Below are 10,153 nucleotides of genomic sequence, written 5' to 3'. Positions count from 1 at the left end.
TGAAACAGGCATTGGAAAAGCGTCGTACTCGTACAGGAGATGGACTATGGAATGCAGGCAGGGAGGAAGGATTTACTTTGAACATGACAATAGTCAGATAGATCATAAGTAGATCAAGCATTTTCAGATGGAACTATTTGTATATAACGATAAATTTCTTTCATATTAGACACATGATAAGAGAAAGTAAAATTACATTATAAAATATATGTAATAAAAACCCTCACGGTGAAGAAGAAACATGGTATAATAGCTTTTATATGGTGCTTTACATATAACAGAGATAATGACAATTCTAAATGAACCCATCGTTTAAGGATAATTTAATTACAGCAACCCAAGATACCATATCTAATGCTTTTATAATAGCATTACTATTAAGCGAATCGTTTGAAGTTACAACACAATGAGCGTTCCTTTATACATCTGTCATTATTTGGATGGTTCAGTATCACTCTAATGATGGTTGCTTCTCTATATTTTATGACCGATTTCTTATATATATATATGTTAAACTAAGAGCTTACTACAAAAAAAAACAAAAAACATCATTCTTGTTATTTTCTAGATTTTCTTAATGATGATTATACCTCTTTCTTTGCTGTAATATATATATCTATGTCTGTGTCTATTCACCAATATTTTGTTTCATGCTAAAAGTGTAAAATGTAATTATTCAACATCGTTGATTTTTATTATGTAATAAAAAATAAAATTCATGATAACAGTTACATAGATTTATATTTATAATTGTAAGGTAATTTCTTCGAATCTATTGTCCCCCGGTGGGACAGCGGTAAGTTAACAATGCTAACATCTTAACAATGCTAAAATCCGGGGTGCGATTCCACGATGTGAACACACCTAATAGACCAATCTGACTTTTCTCTAAAACAAACAAACAATCGCATCTATTTATTTTCATCTACGATAGGTTTGAAATGGCACTCAGAACAGATCATTTCTAGCCTATATCGTCGAATAAATTTATGCATTTAGGATATTTTTTCTCGAAAATAAAATTGACTCCATATATACTAAAACCAAAAATAAGTTAATAATAGTACAGTAAAAAAGTAGACTTTAAAGAAAATATATTACATCGCTATACAATTTTACTTAATGGCCACGAGATAATTTTTATTCAGCCAACAGGTAAGTTTAGGCAAAACTTTGCAAAAAATGTTTTTTGTAAGTTATAAAGTTCGTGTAACGCTGCATATTTACTTCTCATGTCGTCCCGCTAAAACTCGTAGTTCGATATTTGCAATGTGAATAGCGAATATATCCCATTACGTAGCTATCTGCTTATTAAACAACAAACTACTTTTCGTGGCTTGAATATCTGTATTCACCAAAACCAATGTTGCAGAAGGAGCATAGCTTTTCTGCTTGGAAACAAAGTCAACAAAAAGAATGAATTAAACGATCTGTGTATAAAACAGAATATATTAAAACTTGGTTATATTAGATACATATATAGAAAACTAAATAGATTAAAATGATAATAGTAACATATCTTATTTACAGGGACTTTTGGCTACATTGTATTATCGAAATGAGTTTTCTTGGTCGCTAAAGTGATTAAACGGAAAATTTGATTACATTTTCATTCAGGAGACATAAGTTCTTTCACGCATTTTTCCATTTATTTCATTCTACTGTCATTAATTTACATTTAAGTTATTTATTTGAACTATTTATTTGAAATTATGAACCTGAACAACACTTTTACATCACATGTGCTAAACAACAATGTCAGAAACCCAAGGTTCAGACAGAGCCTTTCCTTACCCTTAACCAAATAGTAGGATTGACTATCCATTTTAAAACTCTCAGATATGAAAATGCAGCGTCAGTTCATCGATACATCGAAGGCTCGAATCTTGGACTTTTCGATCCGTATCTTGGCACGTTAATCACTAGGATAAGCAAGTCCCATATTTGGACTTAAAAATATGAGCTTATATTAATGAACATAATGCACTCTGAAACGTCATTTTAAAATGATAGAAATGCTGATATTGTGGAAATAAAATGTTTAAGTGGTCTGGGATGAGAAATATTTGCTACTAGTTTATTATCAAAGTTAAATTAAAGAATTGTTTTTACTATTCACACATTTTTTGTAGGAAATAAACAGCATAATTAACTCACGCCCTTTTTTTTCTGTAATCTTTAATTAAGTGGCATCGCCAAAATCCTCTGAACAAGTAAACTAGTTTAGACTGAGCGCGTCTTTCGTTTGTTATTTAGCATGCTGTCAGCAACTGAACGTTATTGATTGGTTGCCAAGGTTACCGATAGTTTTTCCTCCTGTCAGGAACAGAGGGCGTCACAATAGCATTCAGCTATTTTCGCCGTTGCTGCTATTTGCTGCTCGACATACGCCAAGTAAGTATCTTCTACTTTTTATCGGAAAGGAAATGTACATAATAATTAACAGGTTTGTAAGTTTCTTAAAGACAACTAAATATATATAACAATACTTTGGTTGTCGGATTGGGTAGAGGACCACCCGAAACTATGTTGCTAATTTATTTGTCGTAAACAAATATTTCATAAAATAACTCAAAAAATAATAATTGTGCAGTCAGTAAAAGGAGATCACAATTGTGCTTATCTTCCAAAAAGCTTAAGACTATTATTAAATAACAACTTTAAAATATAGAATGAAATACAGACAATGGTAGTCAACATAGTGTATATATTTTAATAAAGCAGTTACATGCAATAAGATATGTACGTATCTAGGATTTATTAGCCAGTATATATTGTCTTAACAACTTGGTTAAACAAAATACACTTATAGAATATCTTCATGTTATATTACAGTAACAGATTTGTATTATTTAGTAGGAAAAACGTCCGGTTGCTAACAATTTTGAAATTTCAAATAAGTTTTATTCTTGCTATAAAAGTTGCGTGATTATATTTGTGGTTTTATAAGAGTACCAGTATTTGTTTGGCTTCACTTTTACATTATAAAATAATAATATAGATTGGTATCGATAGTCTGACTTATTTTACTTTTGTCTTTATTTTATACAAGAATATTGCATATTGCACGTGTGCAAATCTGATCTGAGTCGAAAAATTGAGTCGTCTGGCTTCACCAGTATTTTATATAAGAACAATGCCTATCACTAGATTTTTGTCGATGGTGTGGCTTTTTTGGCTTGGCAAGAATGTTGCACGTTTGTAGAATTGTATCGATAATCTGGCTTGTTTGTTTCACCTTTATACCATGCAAGAATGTTGCATATCTGTTGATTTGTGCCAATAGATCAGCTTGACCTTCATCTTATAAAAGAGTATTACAGGTCTATAGATTTGTGTCGATAATCTGGCTTGTTTGGCTTCGTCTTTAAAGTATGCAAGAACGTCGCATCTCTGAAGATTCGAGTCAATAGTCTTGTTCTTTGGCTTTATCTACACGTTCTACAAAAAATATTGTATTTATCTAAGTTTCTGGGGATAATCTGGCTTGTTGAGTTTTGTATTGATTTTCAACAAGAATATCGTTGAACTGTAGATCTAATCTTTAACTTCACTGCTCTCTATTGCAGCAGAATATTAAAATGTTGTTTATCAGTATTCAGTCATGTTTAGTGTTGCCTTTATGTGTGGTACGGGTAAATGTGTAACGATGCTTTCCCTTGTAGTAGTAAAGTTTATGTTCTACTAGGATTTTATTTGTCTATAGATTTATAGAGATATCCTGGTTTCTTTAGTTCGATCGCTATGTTGTAGTAAACTGTATGTAAATTTTAGCAATAATACGTCTTCTCCTAATTCATCTATATGCTTAAGTAAAAAAAGATGTTTCAGTTTATAGCTGTAATCTGACTCCTTTGGATACACCCACATATCTTGAAAAGACCTCTGAATACATAAAGTCGGTGTGTCTCTGGTTTCTGTTAGTTTTCTAAAGGATTTGTATTGATACTCTGCTTTATATAACTTCCCCACTATGATGTACAATAATGTCATTAGAACTATAACGACAATATGGCTTACATAGTTTCATGTTTATGTTTTGCTAGATCATCTGTATAATTTTAGGGATAGCCTTACTTATATAACTTCTCTTTGTACAAGGGAAATTAATATCTGGCTATTTATGTTTATTTGTTTGTTTATCGTTAAGCACAAAGCTACACAAACAGCTATCTGTGCTATGCCTACCACATCTACCTAAACCCGGACTTAGCGTTATAAGCCCATAGACTTACTATTGAGCCACTGGGGGCGACTATTTATAAGATACTCTAATTAGAGTGTTATTTTATTAAAACACATATAAATCTGGGTTATTTGAAGACCTTTGACCTTTTTCTAATGACAAATACAATTCTTTGAAGTTGCTCGATCGTTTGTATACATATAATAATTTTATGATGATTCACAGAAATGAAACATAAGTAAGACATAGTTCTGTACTGTTTGGCCCCATCTGTATATTTCACAAAATCATTGCCTCTTTGCGCTGTTTGTAGCAATAATCTTTCTTCTTTGACTTCAATTTTATGTTTTTGAAAGATTTTTGCCGATCTCAAAGTTTCTAACAATATTTTGAGTCATATTTATCTTTTATCTTGTAGTTTAATCGTTATGTTATACAACATACAAGAATATCGCCTCTTAAACAATAATAGCGATATATTGGTTTACTTTACCTTTGTGTTCATTTTTTGTTAATGCTCTTTTTTCCTTTGCTAAACTACTTTTCGTGGATAGATGTGTAGCCAAATTCTTGTTTTTGGTTTTAATTTTTGTCTACAATTATATCTGCTGTGTGTAAATTTATAATTACGCTTTGACTTGATTGATTTCACCATTTTTGTTTTGTGAAAATATATTTTTTCCGAAAATCTGCAATAACACTTTTACTTACTGTGTTTTAGTTTTTTTATTTCCCGGACATATCTCTGTCTCTAGTAACTTTTTTTTTTTTTACTTGATTGAACGAGAACATCTCTGTCTGTAAGATGTATAGTGATACTCTAGCCTGTTCGTTTGTTTTCACCTTTTAATCCAACTAGAAAATATATGTCTGTAAGATATATAGTGATACTTGAGCCTGTTTGTTTGTTTCACCTTTTATCCAACGAGAAAATCTCTGTCTGTAAGATATATATATAGTGATACTCTAGCCTGTTCGTTTGTTTTCACCTTTTTATACAACGAGAAAAATTCTGTCTGTAAGATATATAGTGATACTCTAGCTTGTTCGTTTGTTTTCACGTTTTTATACAACGAGAAAATCTCTGTCTGTAAGATATATATATAGTGATACTCTAGCCTGTTCGTTTGTTTTCACCTTTTTATACAACGAGAAAATCTCTGTCTGTAAGATATATATATAGTGATACTCTAGCCTGTTCGTTTGTTTTCACCTTTTTATCCAACTAGAAAATATATGTCTGTAAGATATATAGTGATACTTGAGTCTGTTCGTCTGTTTTCACCTTTCTTTCCAACGAGAAAATCATTGTCTATAAAATTTATCGATGTTCTGAATTGTTTGGATTCAAATTTTTATTCAGTGAGAATATCACTTTCTCTAGATTTGTAGTGAAACTCTAGTAGTTTGGTTTCACCTTTGTTATTCCACGAGAATATTCCCTGTCTATAGATCTGTAGAGATTCCAATTCTGTTGGGTTTGATCTAATGTTTTTATTCTGTGAAAATATTGCCTGTCTCAAGATTTGTAGTGATACTCTAACGTGTTTGGTTTCACCTATTATTCTTCGAGAATATCGATTGTCTATAGATTGGTAGCCATGTTTTAACTTGCTTGGTTTTAGCTATTTGTTTAAATTTGTATTGACCTGGCCGTTTTTTTTTTCGACTTTTATTTTTTAAAGAGAATATTTCTATTTTTAAATTTATAGTGCTTTTATTCTATGAAAATATCGTTTGTCTACTAATTTGTAGTGATGTTTTGACTTGTTTAGTTTTACCTTTTCAAAGAAAGAAATCATTACTGGGTTAGAGTTCTAATATTACTCTGTCTTATTTGGCTTCACCATTTTACGAGAATATTACCCGTCTAGAGATTTATAACGATGCTTTGACTTTTTTATTCTAAAGAATATAATTGTCCCCAGATTTACAGTTATTTTAAGTTATTCCGTTTTACATATTTTGGTTCAATAAACACTCTGGCCTGTTTTGCTGGTTTCACCTTTTTAATTAGTAAGAATATCCATGTTTTAAATTTGTAATGATAGTCTGGCTTTTTTGTTTGACCTTTTTATTTTACGAGAATATCGCCTAGCTACATATTTGTAGCTACGTTTTGTCTTGTTTGATTTAATCTCTTTTGTTCAATAAAATATCCGTGTCTATAGATTAATAGTGATTCTCTGGCTTGTTTAGTTTCACTTTTTTATTCAATGAGAGTATCGCTGTTTCCGGATTTACGGTGATGTTTCGAGTAGTTTGGTCTTATTTTATCTCTTGGTTCAACAACAATATATCTGTCTCCAGATTTGTAATGAAACTTTGACCGGTTTGGTTTCCCCTGTTTATCCTACGAATACAATGCTTGTTTCTACATTTCTATGTATAGATTGTTGCGTTGTTTTGACTTGTTTGGTTTAACATTTTTGTTTGTTTGTTTGTTTGTTTTTAATTATGCACAAAGCTACACAAGGGCTATCTGTGCTCTGCCCACCACGGGTATCGAAACCCGGTTTCTAGCGTTGTAAGTCCGCAGACATACCGCTGTGCCACTGGGGGGCCATTTTTGTTTAACAAGTAAATCCCTGTTTCTAAATTTGTATTGATATTCAGGTCTTGTTTTCTTTCGATTTTTTATTTTATTTTAAGATAATATATATGTATCGTCTCTCTATTCGTTTATTGTGATGCTTTCAATTCTTTGATTTCGTATTTTGTTCAACTAGAATATTCATATTTAATAATTTATAATGATCCCCTAGGTTGTATAGCCCCACGCAACGAGAAGAACACTTTTTTTCTTCTGGATTTCTAGCAATGTTTCTAATTGTTTAGTTTCCTCTTTTTGTTCAAAGGGAATACTTAGGTCTCTATATGTATAGTAATACTTTGCTTTTTATTTCCCCTATTAATAGAAATAAAATATTGATATATCTTGTTTCGTAGTTGATGTTCTGACTTGTTTGGTTTCACCTCTTTCTTCATCGAGATTATCTCTGTCTCTAGATTAGTAGTAACGTTACGAACTGTTTGGATTCACTGTTTTGGTCAATAAAAACATCTGGGTTTGTAGAGGTGGATTGACTTGTTTAATTTCACTTTTTTTTGTTCAACGAGGATATCATATGTCTCTAGATTTTTAGCGATATTTTGCTTATTTAGTTTTAACTTTTGGATTATTCAGACTATCTCTCTTGCAAGATTTGCCGTGATACTATGCTATTTTTTGTTTCACCTATTTATTCCACGAGAGAATGTTAGTTTCTATGTTCGCAGGAACACTCTGACTTGTTTAGTTTTACCCTTTAATTCCACTAAATTATTGTCTGTTTGTTAATTTTTGTGATGATTTGCCTTGTTTGCTTTCACATTTTTGTTCAACATCAATATCTATTATCATTACCTTGATAGTGATACACTGGATTGCTTGGTATCACCTTTTCAGTCTATGAAAAAGTCATTTGTTTATAGATTTGTATCAATGTTTTGACTTTTTGCGGATATTATTTCTGTTTAACAAGAATGTCACCTTTTTTGTTCAATGAGAATAATTCTGCATCTAGGTTTCTAGTGATATTCGAACCTGTTTGGTTTCACTTTTTTATTCTACAATAATATCACTGGTCTATCGATTTCTAGTAATACTAACCCTGCTTAGTTTATTTCTATGTTTTTATTCTACGAGTATGTTGCCTGCCACATGAATTGTTGTAATACTATGCCTTGTTTAGTTTCATTCTTTTATTCGGGGAGAATATATTTGTGTTTAGATTTATAACGGTGTTTTGCTTTGTTTGCTTTTGCCTGTTTTTTCAAGTAGAACATGCCTCTCTACTGATTTACACTAATAATCTGACTTGCTTCGATTTACCATTTTATTCAATGAGAATATATCTATATATATATATAGATTTTCAGTGATACTTTGGCATATTTAGTTTCACCGTTTTATTTAATGAGAATATCACTGTCTCTGTATTGGTTTTGACTTTTCGGTTTCACATTTTTGTTCAACGTTAACATCCGTATCTCTAGATGTGTAGTGATACTCTGTTGTTTGGTTTGACCTTTTTATTTTTCAAGAATATCTCTTGTATCGAAGTTTGGACTAGATTGGTTTCATATTGTTTTACTAAGAAGATATGATAATATCGCCTATCTCTACATTTTTGGTAATATTCTACATTTATTTTTGATTCACCTTAGTGTGATACAAATATATAATTTGTTTTAAAAAGATGCACAGTGCTTTTGCTTATTTAGTTTCACTTTTATATTCAACATGAATTTCTCTCATCTGTAGATTTGTAGCGATATTCTAGTTTGTTCAGATTAGTTATATTATATGATTTTATAGAGACAAAACTTCTTTATTAAAAATCGATTTATATATATTGATAGTTATAGAGAAGTGTTCATTACAGGTTGTTAGCGTAATCTATATAACGTAACTCTTTTAAGCTATGTTTTAGTTGGAGGTACATAAAAACAAATCACACAAGATCGATTAGAGAAAGGTTTTGTGAAGATATTTGTGTGCCAAATTATTATTATTATGAAGTAATATGTTTGGAATATGTCGGTATAATCCAAGTACTTTAATGATGTGTTAAACGAGGACAATCATACTGTTCTAACAAAACCTTACTTTTATGTTGAGTCTTCAGATTCTATCAGCCAACATACACTGATCTATTTCGGTTCTTGAATACCCTCAGTAAGATGAATATTAAGACAAACCTAGTTTACTATACTAAACCTGTGCAATGTTTAAGATAAATCTTATTTAAAATTCTCGTTAAAGAACCATGAGATTCGTGAAATATATTGTATCATCTTTCTGTAGTAAAAGCACCAAACATGGAATAACAAAAAGGTTAATCAAATAAAAGAGGCTGCTATCAAACGCTGACTTTAACACTTGACTTATAATGTTCTAGATACTGACATTCTGGAAAAAACAACAACAGACATTAGTTATTCGCATGAACGGGACAATTCACTTGCTTAGCAGTTAATTTGGTGAATATATAAATGCAACTTTGCTTTTTCTCAAGCTTTAGAAAAACTGAATACATATAATTGGAAAATCAGATATTATGCGAAGTAGAAAATAATTAAACAGTCACAGAATTGTAGGTTTACATGGAAAAGGTTACTTTCTGTCTTCAATGATTTTGACAAATTAACTAATCGTGATTTATTAATTAAGGATTTGGCATATATACGTACGTGCTCTCGTGTGTGTATGAATAGATGAGTTGACTTTTGAGCACCAAGAACTGTACTTATAACCTTTGCTACTACTTGAGTAGATCGAGAAAGCCATTTGCTAATACAAGTAATAGAAAAATCATTATTCATGCCCTAAATATATATACTTTGTCTAATATGTGATTATGTATATGGTATATAAGATAAATGATGACGTTAGTGTTTTCAAAAGAATAGATATAAAATATGCGCAGCGACTACAGTTGGAACTTAAAACATAAATAAGATCAAATTATGCTCCTTACATATGATCCACTTTTACAAATCCTTAAACTGCAATTGTAAGTCTCAAGAAATGTGGACCGTATTAAATCAGTAGAACATACAATTTATAACATTTTTTACATAAAATGTTTTATAGATTTAGGAAACATGGACCTCTTATTCTATAAAAAACGAAGTTATCTCTGAAGCCAGTAGATATGAAGAATTAGGAATTAGGTAAAACCAATTATCTGAACGTATTGAGATGCTAATGTATTCCACTCAATTCGAACAGTTTTTGGAAGATAGCTTCTGACCAAACAAGGAAGCTTATTTTTCACTTAATAGCTTGTACGTTGCTGAGGAGGAGGGGGGGGGGAGTGCATTCTATCCTTGATATGATAATTAACAAACTTAATGCGAAGATACGAGTACATGGCCTGACTATGTCTTTCATACATCCCACTTAAGTAGTTTTTTGATTAT

At 30.9% G+C, this 10,153-nt stretch overlaps 1 protein-coding gene across 2 annotated transcripts in view; it reads left to right on the top strand.

Moving 5' to 3' along the window:
• Nucleotides 1–2,353: 2,353 nt before the first annotated feature.
• The window catches only part of LOC106476991 (sodium/potassium/calcium exchanger Nckx30C-like), a 125,409-nt gene continuing 117,609 nt past the window's right edge, over nt 2,354–10,153 (top strand). For both annotated transcript variants that reach the window (XR_002609778.1, XM_013937636.2), the window contains exon 1: nt 2,354–2,394. The gene's annotated coding sequence lies outside the window, so the exon portion shown is untranslated. The remainder of the gene's footprint in view (nt 2,395–10,153) is intronic.

This window comes from Limulus polyphemus, unplaced genomic scaffold (assembly GCF_000517525.1).
Source record: "Limulus polyphemus unplaced genomic scaffold, Limulus_polyphemus-2.1.2 Scaffold7, whole genome shotgun sequence".
NCBI lineage: Eukaryota > Metazoa > Arthropoda > Merostomata > Xiphosura > Limulidae > Limulus > Limulus polyphemus.
This window is presented reverse-complemented; position numbering and strand designations above follow the sequence as displayed.